The sequence below is a fragment of the Lissotriton helveticus genome, chromosome 2_1, assembly GCF_964261635.1.
Source record: "Lissotriton helveticus chromosome 2_1, aLisHel1.1, whole genome shotgun sequence".
Lineage (NCBI taxonomy): Eukaryota > Metazoa > Chordata > Amphibia > Caudata > Salamandridae > Lissotriton > Lissotriton helveticus.
In genome coordinates, this window is record NC_136059.1 from 1667048004 (window position 1) to 1667063286 (window position 15283).

At 42.4% G+C, this 15283-nt stretch overlaps 1 long non-coding RNA gene across 1 annotated transcript; it reads left to right on the forward strand.

Moving 5' to 3' along the window:
* The first annotated feature begins 861 nt into the window (after nt 1-861).
* Nucleotides 862-8384, forward strand: LOC144819892 (uncharacterized). The gene is made up of 3 exons (XR_013607611.1): nt 862-956; nt 7089-7232; nt 7980-8384. It is a non-coding gene; the product is annotated as an uncharacterized LOC144819892 (long non-coding RNA).
* Nucleotides 8385-15283: the final 6899 nt, after the last annotated feature.

The window sequence follows — 15283 nt, forward strand, 5'->3', positions numbered from 1 at the left end:
TAATTGTACGTAGTTTGCATATTGTAGCGTTTTTTTCACGGCCTTCTCTTCTGCATGAATCCTCCTCTGGCAATGAATGCTAAAGTTACTTTGTTATTCTTACCTCAGCCAGGGCCGGCTTTAGGCATGTGCAAGCTGTGCAACTGCACAGGGCCACCAAACTTCAGGGGCCACCACACCAATATATATCCTTAATTTAATAATCCTCTGAGGATGGATACATATTTGCGTGGCGGCCCCTGGCAGGGATTTGGTGCCTCCGGCTCTGTTCCACTTCCAAACACCCTGACTCCCCCTCTTCACTGGCCTCCGTCCTCCGCCCCGACCTCCTCTTCCGGGGCCCCCTACCTACGCTCCCTGCCCAGGACCACCATGAGCCTAGAGCCACCCCTGCCTCAGCCCTCCATAGAACTGATGTAGTTTGTTTAATGAGTGGGTAGGCTTGGCAGCAGTAGAATTCAGTCAGTAGCATAACAAAATATGATGCAACGAACGTACAATTTCGTGTATGCACAAAGTTTCTGCATGTCTCCTCCTTGTGATCTATGCATTTTGCTGGCAAAAATGAAAAAGAAATGACTACTCACAGATAATTGATTACCCCATTCTTGAATATTGAATCGGTGGTGTTGTTCAGGTGTTACTGCCTCTGTGTTACTTAGTAATCTGCAATCAGAATGTTTATGGAACATTTGATTTGTTTTCTCCAAGTATACAGTCAGTGAATCCTGCAAGGCAGTAGTCATTTGGTAGATCAATGTTTGTTTCTTTTAATGTTCTAGCAGTGGTTTTTGAAATGATGTCTATGTTTCACAGCACTCAATGTTTTTCTCTTTGTTTATTATTTCTTACATGAACCACAGAACCCAGGGGCAAGCAGAAGGCTGGGACCGAGTCGGCGGGTGAACCACCACAGGCACAGAGCTCCTCTACTGAGGATCCTGCTGCTGTCCCCAGTAAGTCCAACAGTGCTTTCTTTTGGAACAATGATATTTCCCTAACTTTGTAACGGAGCTTTTCTTTTTCAACCGATTAATTACATTTACTTCCTAAAGAAATTTTGACTCTTTAGTTAAGGTATTAATCTTTTCCATAAATATGTGATAAAAATTAGAAAAGCTGTAGGCACAGGGTCCACTCCTGTCTTATGCTTTTTCCTCTGTAATGTCTCTGCTTTGGCAATTGACACCAACCAAGTATGCATCCAGATGTTGGTCTAGTATTTTGTAAAACGTTAGTATACCACTACTACTCTTGTGGGTATTCTATCTTCTATGGAGTCATATACATATTACATAACTATGTATGCACCAGAAATTTGGATGTTGGTGCTGATAGGCAGGTTGGACCTTACTTACACCTCAGTCACAGAACTCTGAGGAACCCACAATTCACTGAACGACAACCTATATGGGCTCAGTCATTGGTCAATTATTCAATTATCACACTCCTGAACCCCAATACCAAGATGCCCAATGCTTTTATTACACAATCCATAACCTAAGTAACCCCCTTTTGCTCACTCACTCGTGTAAGTCTACAAGACAACAGACACTGAAAATAAACTTCAGAGTCAAAGTGGTACTTCAAAAGCTTTATTTTGTTAGAAGTAAGTAAGTAACATCAATGTTTTTAAGTTGTTCCGTGAAATACGTCGAGGGGCCCACCAGAAAAAATCCAGAGTTAAAAAAGGCTGAATAAAGTAATCAACATTTGTACAGCTACTAGTGCACGATAGGGAAATGTGGGAAATGTCGGAGACCCCTCACCATTGAACGTATACTGGTTACATATGCCTCTTTTTGGTAAGCTCTGGAAATGTCAGCTTCTTTTTTTTTTTTTTTTTTTTTGTGTCCTCATACATGCCACCAGTCAATTGATACTCTGATTTAGAGCTCTTCAAGCCACTGACACAACCTTCCGTTACGGCCCTTGTGGTTATGGATAGCCTTTGAAGATTGCCCAGAGGTAGGATTGTTACCCGTCCAACTTCCTCTCGTATTGGTTCTTGCTGCGTAGGAAGGACAGGACCACAGAACCTCTGGCATAATCATTGGACTATTGGGATTATTTTTCGCTCCAGGTTTTTAGCATCGACCATAATTTAGCAGATTTTTCACCGCCGCATAAAGTATCTAATTTACTCACCCCCATGATGTTTTTGAGACAGTCTGCAAACGTCGGAGAGAGTGCCGACTTCCAAGCTTTACAAATCTCTCTTCTAGCGATCACTATTACATAAAAAATAAATTGTGATATGTGATTATTGGCAGCATAATTCAAAATTAAACCAAAGAATACCAATCTGGGGGTACATATAATTGGAAAAGATAATACCTCCTCCAGAAATTTACACACTTGCCCCCAATAATTACTTATATTTGGGCAGTCTAAAAACATATGAATATCGTTTGCGTCCTGTGAATTACATCTGGGGCAAGAATACGAAGTTACTGACAACTTGGAAAGCTTAGCTGGAGTCCAATAAACTCTATACATTGTGTATAAGTGATTTCTTCTTAAATTGGACGGTTTTATTGCTTTCTGAGATATCAAGAAGGAATCCGTCCACAACTTCTCCAAATTCTCCGAGTTATCAGTAATCGAGACCGTACTAAGATCCCATAGCCTGGTAATTTCCAGCTCCAGATTATCTTTATAATCTAATAAAATTTTGTAGCACTTGGCAGTCTCTCCCTTCTTACCACTACAGTTACTAATGAATCTCAAAAACAGATTTTCATCATCAGTACCCCAATATTGGGTTCCCCACCAGGCGGAAAGTTGATAAAATTTAAATCTCGTAAGAGTGCCGCCAGTTATGCCTACCAAAAAGTCCCAATTTAAACCTCTTGATATACTGCTTAAATCGCCCCATCTGAAAAGACCAGTTCTCCTCAGGGGAAGGGCCAATTGGTCAGTTAAACATTCAGGGGTGCCGGGGGAATCCCAAATCGGGGCATATGAATGGTAGTAGGGAATATGGAGTACCTTGCAGCTCTGTGTCCAATAATATAGAGCGGCTTTCAAAAGCTTTAGTCTAACCTTTTTGAAGAACTTTTTATCCCCAAATTTAAACAAAAAAAAATCTGCATCGTATGGTAGATCTTGCAGCATTGCCCGAAACAGCAAACTGTTGGAAGTTGAGTCCAATTTATTGGCTAATAACCTAACATTTTTAAGTTGAAAGGCGTAACAATAAAATAATAAGTCTGGAAGAGATAGTCCGCCTACTTTCAATCCTCTCCTCAACTTCTTCCAGGCTATCCTTGGAGTCTTAGTTGCCCAAATAAAAGATCCTATCCTGCTTTGTAGATTCATAATATCTTTTTTATTAAATATTAAAGGAATAGAATTAAACAAAAACGTCACCTTTGGTAATATAATCATTTTAACCAAATTAACTCTACCATAAATATTGAAAGGAAGTGCATTCCACCTAGACAAAAGTCTTTTAATCTCTTTTATTACCTCTTCCCAACTAGTATTAGGAATTTCCTCCAATTTCTGGGTTAAGTAGACACCTAAATATCTCATCTTTGGTTTAGCTTCTGGAATAGGAACTGGGATATTCCAACACATGACCTCAGTTTTATCCCGATTGATAGAATAACCAGAAACAATACCAAAGTCCTCAGCTAGGCTAAATAATCTTGGGATTGCTACTAGTGGATTGGAAGTATACAGGAGAAGATCATCTGCATACAGTGCAGTCCTTATAGATAGTTCTCCAATACTAAAAGAGGAAATTATGGGATCTTGCCTTAAAACACAAACAAAGGGCTCGATATATATGTCAAACAATAATGGAGACAGGGGACATCCCTGTCTTGTCCCTCTGCAGACATTCAACCACTCTGACAGGCCCCCATTCACCAAAATCTTAGCTCTAGGGCCCCTATATAAGGTTTCGATGCCTTTAATGTAAATCTCAGGAAAGCCAAATTTCTTCATCACTCTCCATAAATAAGGCCAGTTCACTTGGTCGAAAGCTTTGGCAGCGTCTATTGCCACAATCGCAAGTGGCTTTTCCTTCTGGATTGCATAATCAATCGCGCCAATCACTTGAAATGTAAGTTCGTTCAATTGTCGACCAGGAATAAATCCTCGCTGATCAGGATGAATAATAGTCTTTATAACCTTAGCCAACCTGCTTGCTAGTATGCCCGAGTAAATCTTTAGGTCAGAGTTCAAAAGTGAAATGGGTCGGTACGACCCTATTATTTCCGGGTCTTTATTCGGTTTTGCAATTAAAGAGATTGTAGCATCTGACCAGGAGGGCGGGATTTGTTTTCCCTGGATGAAAATATTGTTAAATAGTGCCTGTAGTGGGCCCAAAATTTCATCTATGTTGTCCTTATATGTCTCTATTGGCAGACCATCTGGGCCTGCTGCTTTGTTCCTTGCCATCTTTTTCACTTGCAATCTAATTTCCCCTTCCGTTATTTCCTTTACCAGAAAGGCTATATCTTCATTGCATAATTGTGGTAAGTGTCCCAAAATCGCCAATTTTTCTAACTCATCCGTCGAGTTATTAATATTTTCTGAATAAAGTTCTTCGTAAAAAGATCTAGCTTCCTCCCTGATCTCACCATCTTCAGACAAGACTAGACCCGTTCCTCTTTGTTTTAACGTTTTGATGTTATTCCTGGTCCTCTCCGACCTGGCTTTCCAAGCTAGCAATGACCCACATTTTTCCCCATATTCGAAATTTCTTAGTTTGCTTATTTCCCATTTATCTCTAATTATTTTTTCGTTTCTTAACCTGAACTTTGTTTGTAACTCAGAAAGTTATTTTTCCAATCTTGATATGCCAAGTTGATCATTAGGGATGGCGGAAAGAAGTTGCTGTTCTTTTAATTTAATCTCTCTAAGATCCTTGATATCCATTTCTTTTTTTAACTTTCTAGTCAGAGCCATTTGGGAACCATATATACCTCTTAATACAGATTTAAATGCGTCCCATATTATATTATCTGGGGCGGTATTGTGGTTAAACAGAAAGAACTCTAGTATATTCTCCTTAACTTTTGCCTTATACTCTTCCTTTAACAAAATTGTCCTATCCAAAGTCCACCTATATTCTGAAGAGTTCTTTTGGAAATTAATGTTTAACTCAACTGTTGAGTGGTCAGACAGCCCGGTTGGAGTATAGGAAATGGATTTAATATCTGCAAGCAATGATCTATTAACCAGAAAGAAATCTATCCTAGAAAATTGGTGGTATTTTTTACTAAAAAAGGAAAACTCACTACGGGTGCCATGCTTAACTCTCCACACATCACATAGCAAATGCTCCTTCATAATATTTTTCAGGGCTAACATAGATTTCTTGGGGCAATTATATTTAGATTTAGAGGTGCGATCTACTGCGGGATCTAATAGTAAATTGAAGTCACCTCCTAATACAATGGGCATAGTATATTGCAGCATATGATTTTCTAGTTTCTGTAAAAAACATGGATTATCATCATTTGGGCCATAATAGACCCCACATAAAAATTTAACTGTACTGATTGAAACAACTGCGACCAACCACCTGCCCGTTTGATCTGTGGCCCAGTCATGCATAACAATTCCTTTATTTGCACAAATTATTATTGCTACCCCTCTCGTATTACCTGGTTGTTTAGAACAAAAAACATCTTGAACCCATTTGCTCTTATTAAAAAATTTTCTACAATCTTCTGCTTCTAAATGGGTCTCTTGTAGGAAAATCAAGGAGGCCCCTTTACTCTCCAAAAAATGAAGAACATTTAATTGTTTTTTTCGATTTCCTAAACCGTTCAAATTCCAGGAAAGGATTTTAGTTTGTCTAACTTGAGACATACCGAAGTTTTAAACTATAAATTGTGGCTTGTCTCGAGCGTATATATTGACACTTAAATTTAAAAGAAAAAAAGAAATAATATTTTGTGGCACATGAGGACTTTTTTAACTGCTTTTTTCCCCTAACCCTGGTGAACCTACCCCCCCACCCCCCGGGGAACCCTCCCTTCCTGATTGGCGAAAATACGCCCTAAGAGGCCCCGAACCGCTGATGCCCTCCCCATTAAGAAAGAAATATCGGTCTCTTTATCCCTATCTGTACCTGTTTTTATTTATTGACCTGAAGTTCTCCCCTCATATATTTTATTTTTTTTTTTTTTTTTTCCCGCCTACTTTTTCTAAATCTCCCCTCACCACAACACCCTCACAACACCTCACCATACCACACTGATTATTTTTCATAATTATTATTACTTTTTTTTTTTTTTTTTTTCTTCCCCCTCAAAAACTTTATCAGTCACTCCTCAACCTGTTATGTTTATTTTTTTTTTTTTTATTTATTTTTTTTTTTTTTTTCACTCTCACTCTCATCTCTCATCCATTTTAAACTCAATTGAAATCAGGCTAATAATAGGAGGTATAATGGGAGGTATAGTAGATTCTCCAATGGACATCCTAGATACATTCTATTCCTCCACTCTATTCCTCCTGTTCTTCCGATTCTTTCATCTTAGTCAAAACTGCGTCAGCTTCCTCAGGAAAATGGCAGGTGTACATTTTATTGTCAGCTTCGTAGAAGGAAATCTTCTGATCTGCCGAAAAATAATGACAAAAGTGGTGCACGTTAGACAGTATGAAATACATTTAGGCAAGTTTTATGCAGCCATGCTAAAAAAAAGTTGTAACCTGTAAGCAAACTCGATTCCACAATCCACATACAAAACGTAAATACGGGCCCTTTTATTTTCCAACCTCTTCAGGTGTATGCATTGAACAATCATGTGGCCTCAAAGGCGTCTTCTCGTACTGCGCAACAAGCTGCGAGGTAGCATGCGCAAAACTGGATACATTGATGTACAAAGGTTACATAGTTCACTTCAAATTTCAAAGGACTAGAGTAGCAGTACAGATGAGATGAGCTTGGGTACCATACCATAACAAATGAATACTAATATGTGTAGTGACTCTGCTGTACTATGCAATGTGGACTACTACTGATTACGTACGTTGTACTTAACTGTTTTGCAGAACTCCATTCTTGGTGAACAAGTACAATGGGGGCTGTGCATCCATCTAAAAAGGTGTACTTATTTTTATAGGTGCAGAACCCGTACCATCCACCAGTGCCGACGGGGACAGCGGCGCAGCGTCAGCAGAGGCGATCCCGGAGGGGACAGGAGGACCAGAGGCACCTACACCAGCACCAGCAGCAGTGGGGGAGGAGCCAACAGCGGTGGGCGATGGTAAGTTACATTCAATAGTGATCCGCATTACTTGGTGGGAGGGGAAAACTTCCTCACTGTACTCTGAGAATTAAGAACTTGAAGTTCTACTGGACAAAATATGACGCCACCTTTACTTGTCATTACCATGCTTAGCATTACCACTACAGTAATGCAGGTGGCTGATAGCAGTCGGATGCATGGGTTGTTGTTGAAGCATGGAAAGGGGAAAACACAGCTGCCTGCGTGGTTGGGAGACACACCCAATATCGGTGGTTAGTGGATAGTCTCAGCAGCAGCGGTGTTTTGGTCAAACCCAAAGGCAAGGGAAGGAGGGGACGACTGGATGCATGGGTCGTTGCTGGTGAAACACAAACCAAATAAGGTTTGTTGCGCGATATAAAGAATGATAGTCTCTACTAGACATTTACTACTAGCTGCCCCCTGTTAATTAATGTTAGTTTGAGACTGTTCCCGCCTTCCCGGAAGCAGAGTATATATATAAAACGAGATATGAAAAAGACAGGTGTTCGTTCGTATGTGTGTGACCGTTGAAGTACACCCATGCTACTAGGGCAGGCATAATGCCGAGCCAAAAAGTCCAACAAATTAATTATATAGGCCGTAGAATGTTCAAGATAGATGCAACACAATTTTTTGTACTCAGCTTGCTTGCTGGTGCTACTGTGCCACTATGTGTTGAATCAATTTTGTGTTCTTGATTTGCTGGGATTTTGGATTACAACAATTCTGTTTCTTTCTTTATAGTTACTCCTTCAAAACCAACAAGGAAGGAGTTGGCAGTCCGGGCCCGGCAGCGGAAACTGCAGGCCATCGTTGAGGCCTACCGCCGGCTGGTGGCTCAGGCCGAGGAGGAGGAGGAGGAGGCGGCGGCAGCAGCTGCTGCCTCTTCCAATGCCCCGGCCCCCAAGCCTGCAGGAGTACGTCGCCGTGGTCAGGCAGCCGCCCGCCGCCGAATTTTTACATCATCGGCGGCCCCCCCACAACATGCGTGCCAATGTAGGTGCCGGGAATTTCAACAAAAGATTCTCCGCCGGGTAGCGAGGCTTGAGGAGGAGCGGGTGAAGCTTGAGGATGGAATAGAGGAGCGGGTGAAGCTCATTGTGGACAAACACCTGAAAGCCCGCCGGCTTTGAGATGGACCCTGTTTGTTTGCCCCTTTTTTAATCCTTTTGTTGGTGGGTGGGATTTGGGTGTTGGGGTTTACATTTAACTTTGAAATTTGGTTGGGGAGGGTAGGGACAGCTGTGGGGTAAGATTTCATATATATTTTATTTTTGTATCATCTTTCTTTATATTATGTTAAAATAAAAATGAGACACAAAGTTATTTTCAAAAGAAAACATTTGAAGTTCATTTGTGTTTGTTGGGGGGGTGGAGGGGGTACTGTTTCACCAAATAATGTACGTTGTGCAACATCGCAACGTTTAATTGGCCATGCAGGTCAGGGGACAGTGCTTTCGAATAAAAAAATATATTGGCCACATCTTTAACATGCAGACAGATAGATGCGGTAAACCCTCACCGAGTTATATTTGTAGTATTAGAAGAACTACCAGTCTGTCTTGCGTTATACCTCACAGCAAACTTATCTTACCTGTGATTGCTGATGATGAAGTGGGCTGCATTTGTTTCCCAAGACAATGGATAAGAATCTGTTGTTCTGAACTTCTGTGATAGTAGTAGTAGACAGACCCTGCCAGTAGCATTTTGAGACAAAAAGAAAGAGGCAGTCATTTGCGTGATAGACAATGTGGGGGTAGTATAAGTATTAAGTACAGTACATTAGACGACTGACCCAATACAATTTTGCAACTGCTAAACTGAAACAAAACAATGGTTTTGGGGACTGGAAAGTAAGTGCAAGAGAAGATAAGAAGTTCAACTGTAGTTGTAGTACTCACGTCAACGTCAAACTTTTCTAAATCATAATGCTGTAAACTTGAACCCAAACAATGACGCCAATTCATTACGTATTCGTTGTTTGATGGTAATGGTAAATTATTTGGCATTATACACAGAGCTTGAGTTGGGAAGCAGAAGAAGATCCCGGCCATGCCTTGTTGAAATTACACTATTGTTGCTTTCACCACATCTGCCCCAGCAAGCGCGTGATCAAATTGTTGGTGTATATTTAATGTAACAAACATCGCACCTCAATGAAACCACGCAGCCCGGGGGAAGAGGGTTAGGGTTTGTTGAATGGATGGGTACGGGGGTTTTGGGAAAGGTTTGAGAAAGAAAAACAGTACGCATGTAGACAACAAAAGCAAAACAATGAAGACGATGATTTATGATGTTGAATTTGATTCACTAGCCAATGAATGTAAGGAATAAACGTAGAAACAGGATACGCTGAATATCATTCTTGGTTTCCCGCCATCCAATTGCTTGATGATGATGATTAGTGGTAATGGTGAGTAGATGCTCATAGTATAATAGCAGTGGGTGAAAAACGTCCAGCCTGTGTGGATTGAAAAAGAAAAGGTAAATACAAAAGAATGTGAATGACCTAAACAAAGTGTATTTGAAATACAGTGAAGATCAAAAAAATAATACAAGCGGAGTAGTCGTAAAGAGAGGACTTTCAGACTGAGGCGGCTTCGATACAATATGTTATGTATAAGTCTACTAGTTGCACATCATTATTAATCTAGAAGTACAAGAAAAGATAGGAGCCAGCACAGAACAGACCCACGACACAGGGTCGCCAGTAACACAAACTGCATTTACCTAACAATTTGACTGAGCCAGAGAAAGGGGCATACAATTTAAAAAAGCAACCTAGCGTTTTCAAAATTAATCAACAAAATCAATGCGTCATTCTCAGTCATCAATCATACCACTATTGTACTGTACCACTGCACAGTGCACACACATGAAGTAGCCTGGGTCTACTGTGCTGTGCCTCTTATTTGTATTTACCTTGTATTCCACTCCAAGAAACATCATACATCAATCAGCTCAGATCCAACTGCCTGACAGCGTGCAAAGATATGGGTGGTGTCACCATCATTATCAGGTGTGGCACGTCTAGTCCAACAGCAACAGCAACTCAGTCTACTCTGTAGTGAGTGACTACGAACGATAAATTAAGTCCTGACTGCGCCTGTAGTAGTAGGAACACAAGTGCGTAAATAATTTATATTATTAAATAACATGGAAAAATTGGCCATCACGTGAGTCTGAAGTTACTAGTATACATCAATTCCATGCACATTTGCTCAGAGTCAGCTAAACATCCTATGCAATGCATTGCATCATTCATTTAATATACCTGTCTTGCTCTTGTCTTTCACTGTCAGATGATTGATCACAGATGCTGCCGAGCCTTTTAAAAATAATGACGAGTCACAACAAGTTGACTTCAGTTGTGGATGCCTGCTCAAGTATTGACACTGAAGAGTCGTCTATGAATGCCTGCAGACAGAGGTGGTAGCCTTAAGAGTAAGACAGTGATGAGTTGCAGATTTCAAATGATATAGAGGATGGCTGTAGTCATGACTGTACGGTTCACTTGTTATGGAGGGACTGTTAGAGGCTACATTATTGTACTATACTCCATCTACAACATCCAATGTATGGCTGGCAAGATGGAATTGTATTGACTTCAGTGGGAGTCAAGAAGATGGAGCAAGACTCTGAGGAGTGCTGCAGTCAACAAATGCACAGGCGTGCAACTCCAGTAGGTAAATAAAAAGATACAGTGAAAATAAATGCACAGGCGTGCAACTCCAGTAGGTACATAAAAAGAATCAGTGGTGGGGATGGACTTGGTTGTGGTTTTTATTTGCAGTTTAGCACCAGAAAGCCATTGTTAATAAGAAAATAACACAAATAAAGGAAGGGAGAAAGTAACAATTTAAAAGCCTAGTTGTCAGGGAAGAGGAGCTCGTCCTCAAACTCTGTGCGTTCGGACAGAAGTAGGTCATGTAACCCAGTAGTGATGAGGTCTTCGGACTCGCTTTCTTCATCCTGCTCTGATTCACGTACTTTATAGTCTGGTGGTATGAAGTGTTGATTCATTTTTATCATTGTCAGCCTCTCCACGCTTTTGGGGGAGAGACTAGTCCTTTTCGATGTCACAATGGCACCAGCAGCACTGAAAACCCGCTCAGAAGAGACACTGGCTACAGGACAAGCCAGATACTTTATCGCCAGCCTGCTCAGCACTGGCCACTGTCTCCTTCTTTCATACCAATAGACCAATGGGCTTTGCTCCATGAACACCTCTGTTGTGTCATCCAGATAGGCCTGAACCATCCGCTCAGTGTTCATTGGGGCTCGGCTTTGCTGGTCCTCTTTCCCCTTTGCAACAGCAACGGACTTACCCATCCCTTTCTGTAGAAAAAAAGCAGTTATGCTTTTGGTTGTGTCTGCTGAATCAGATCGTGTAGGTGCTGCTTTTGGTACTGTTGGTGCCTGCTGGAAAGCAGACGCACTGCTCTCATGCGCTGAAGAACTTGCGTCAGGAGTACTTTGACTGGCCTGGGCTGGCACTGGCAGGCCTTTAAGTAACAGCCGTTCAGTTTCTAAATCATTAGCTTCCGCAGCTATGGAAGTTTTGTACTTGGCAACATCCTCATCTGAAAAAGGAATTACTGCGCTACTGCTGACAAATAATTTGTACCGTGGATCCAACATTGTTGCAGTTATGTAATGTTCACCTGACACAATCATTTGAAGCCTTGCGTTTTGAGATAAGCGGTTGGCTAAGGCCTTGGCCAAGGTATATGCATCAACTTTTTGTTCGTCACCTTCGTATGTTTCACAGACCTCCTTCACCTGTTGCTCAAGCATGTACAACAATGGGATGGCTTGGCCCATAGTACAGTCCTCCCTGCTAACTGCACGTGTGAAGACCTCAAAGGGTAGTAGCATCTCTGTGATGCATTTAATGAGGTCCCACTGCCACATCTCAACGGTCAGGGCTTTAAGATTAACAGTAGGATCCCCTAATCTTCTTGACATGACATAAGCATTCAGTAGTATGTACTGCTCAAAGAGACGCTCAAGCATGAAATAAGTAGAGTTCCAACGTGTTGGGACCTCCTGGATCAGTGCTTTGACTGGCAATTTATGCTCACGCTGAATGACCCGTAGCAGCTTCCGTCCTTTAAAAGAATGGTTAAAGTGCGTGCATATTCTTCTGCAGATGGTCAGTATGTTGCTGACTTTGGCTTCAGTTTTCAGAAAGTCTTGCACGACTAAGTTAATGCAGTGTGCCAAACAGGGTACCCTGAAATAATGTCCTTCTCTCATTGCCTTCACTACATTACTGCCATTGTCGGTGGCAACAAAACCAATCTTAAGGCCTCTTGGTTTCAGCCATTCAAAGACCTTGGTGTTAAACTCAGACAAAATGTTTTCAGCAGTATGACTTTTCTCCATAGCAAACATGGCTACAGTTGCATGTCTGCGCGTATCATTAAAAATCCCAGCAACGTCAAGGAGGCCTGAAGTTAACTTGTCTTTAACACCTGCAAAAGAGATCCAGTGTACGGTGATGCACATGAAATCTGTAGCATCGCAACTGCTCCACATGTCTGTTGTCAGGTGGATACAATGGACAACACTCTGTTGTAAGGCTTTCCCAATCAATTCCAGCACGTCGTGGTGTAGTGCTGGAACAGCAACTCGGGCAAAATAGTAGCGACGGAACGTTCCATTTTGGGCAGAGGGTTGCCACTAATTCCCGAAATCCCACAGCCTCAACAAATGAAAATGGGAGAAGGTCCAGTGCCAACATTTTTGCAAGTTTCGCATTGTACAAACGTGCTATTGGGTGGTTCCGCTCGTACTTTCCCTCCTGCCTAAACATGCTAGTAATGGTACGCTGCTTTGTATTTCTTTCAGTTATGCTAGACGGACCACCTTGCATCGCAGACTTTGCACTCCTTGGTGTCTCCAGCTGACTCTGGTGCCACTGAGAAGTTGCTGATGCGGAGGATGTGGACTTTACCACTCCAGTGCTGGCGACAGGGCTCATTTGTGTACCACTCCCAGATAGAAGGTCATCGTCTCCCTCTTCTTCTACCTCCTGGTCAACCATGAGTGGACCTTGTAGCATTGAATCCCCACCAACACCAGTGCTCACATTTTTTAAGCTTGCAAGGTGGTTCTCCCACCTGATTAAGTGTGTTTTTTTCAAATGGGTCGTTTGGCCTCCAGTACCATAGTTTGTACCAATCTTACCACGACTCACATTGACATGACAAATGGTGCATACAGCAATGCTCTCCTGACCTGGGTGAACCGTAAAGAAGTCCCACACTGGGGAGGTAAACTTTTGTCTCCTGCCATAGGAAGAGGAGGACCCACTTCCAATGCCGGATGGACTGGAGGATTGTTGAATTTCCCTCTTTGACAGCTCAGTCCTAGTACTGCCACTACCTGGCTACTACCTGGCTACTATCTGTTGAAGTGGCGCTTCTGCTGGATGTCGGATGCTGCCGGGCCTTCGCTGATGTAAAAATGGTAGCTGGTGTTACTTTGGGTGTTGAGTGTGTAGGAGTTATGCGTGCTACCTGCTCATCACTAATCGCAGCATTTCTGGATAGGGTGAAAATGTTGGTCTCTACATCCTCTGCACCAGGAATAACGCTCGTGATGATGACAGTGTCAGACCCGTCTTAATCACCAGCAGTATCCTGCTCACCTACATCGGCCTCCATAAGTTCAAGCCTTGCTGGAAACTTCCTTTTTCCTAGCCTGGTCTTGGGATGTCTCTCCTTTGAATGCTCAGATAGTTGTGGCTGCCAATCCTTATCAAGGTCATCGGAAGGGATGCTTGGCGAAGAACTCGATGCACTAACCCTCCTTTCCCTTGGTGAATTGAAAGACAATAGATCACCTCCAGAAGTGGCTTCCTCTTCTTCTTGCTCGGAATGAGGCTCTACTTCCTGAACTGCCCCGACTTCGGGAGGAACAACTACTACTATTGCATGCGGAGATGGTGGTTGTTGTTCTTGAGGAAGTACTATTGCGGGCTGTGGTTCTTCAACAACTACTATTGTGGGATTTGGTTGTTGTTGTTGAATAACTCCAATTGCGGGCGGTGGTTGTGGTTGTTCAACAACTGTTGCGGGCGGTGGTTGTGGTTGTTCAACAACTGTTGCGGGAAGTGGTTGTGGGTGAACAACTCCTATTGCGGGCGGTGGTTGTGGTTGTTGAACATCTACTGCTGGCGGTGGTTGTTGAGCACTTCCATCTTGCGTGGATTGTGTACTACTTTGAGACAGCGATAAGTTTAGTTCAGGCTCAGTATCACTGCTTGCAAACATTAGGCTGGCTACCTCTTCGACCCTCATCATGTGCTTGGCCCTGGGTTGGTGGCTTGCTAATGCGGATGTGCTGGTCCCAGCTTGCACCCCAGACACCGCTGCTGCAGGCGTACCTTTTGGGGTCCCAAAAGAGGTTTTGGGGTCCATACCAGACTTAAGTGACACTTCCTTCTTCTGTTCCTTCTTCTCAGCAACTTTCTTGGTGGTGGAGGACCTGGTAGCTTTCTTAGGGCCCATCTTCTTCTGATGTCAGCACACAGCAGCACAAATTGCAGAGATGTCTGGTCAGATGAGTCACACACCACACGTGGCGTACAACTGAAGGACGTCCGTCTGGCAGTAGAACGGGCGATGGATGAAAAAACAACCAGCACCTCCTCAGTCTTTTTTTGTGCACCTACAAGCAAAGAAGGCAGAACAACATCAGTCAAACAAGCAGTAAGCCAACATGAACAATTGAAAGACACACAGGCCAATGTATAAAAGACAAAACAGAAGACTAATACTACCAGTCCAGCACCACAGCTCCAAGCCACATGAAGTCCAGAAAGAACCAATAAAGTCAAGCAGGCCTATATATACCAATATGGACAGAAAAAGGAGGATGCCTGCTGCACATGACAGGTTAATGCAAGGAATAAAAATACCCCATGGCTAAGAGGTTGTAAACCTACACCGCAAAAACACATACAAAGGCATAAATTTATTAATACACCCCTGCCCAGACAACACATTTTGGAATGCAATGCCATACACACATGCCCTAAT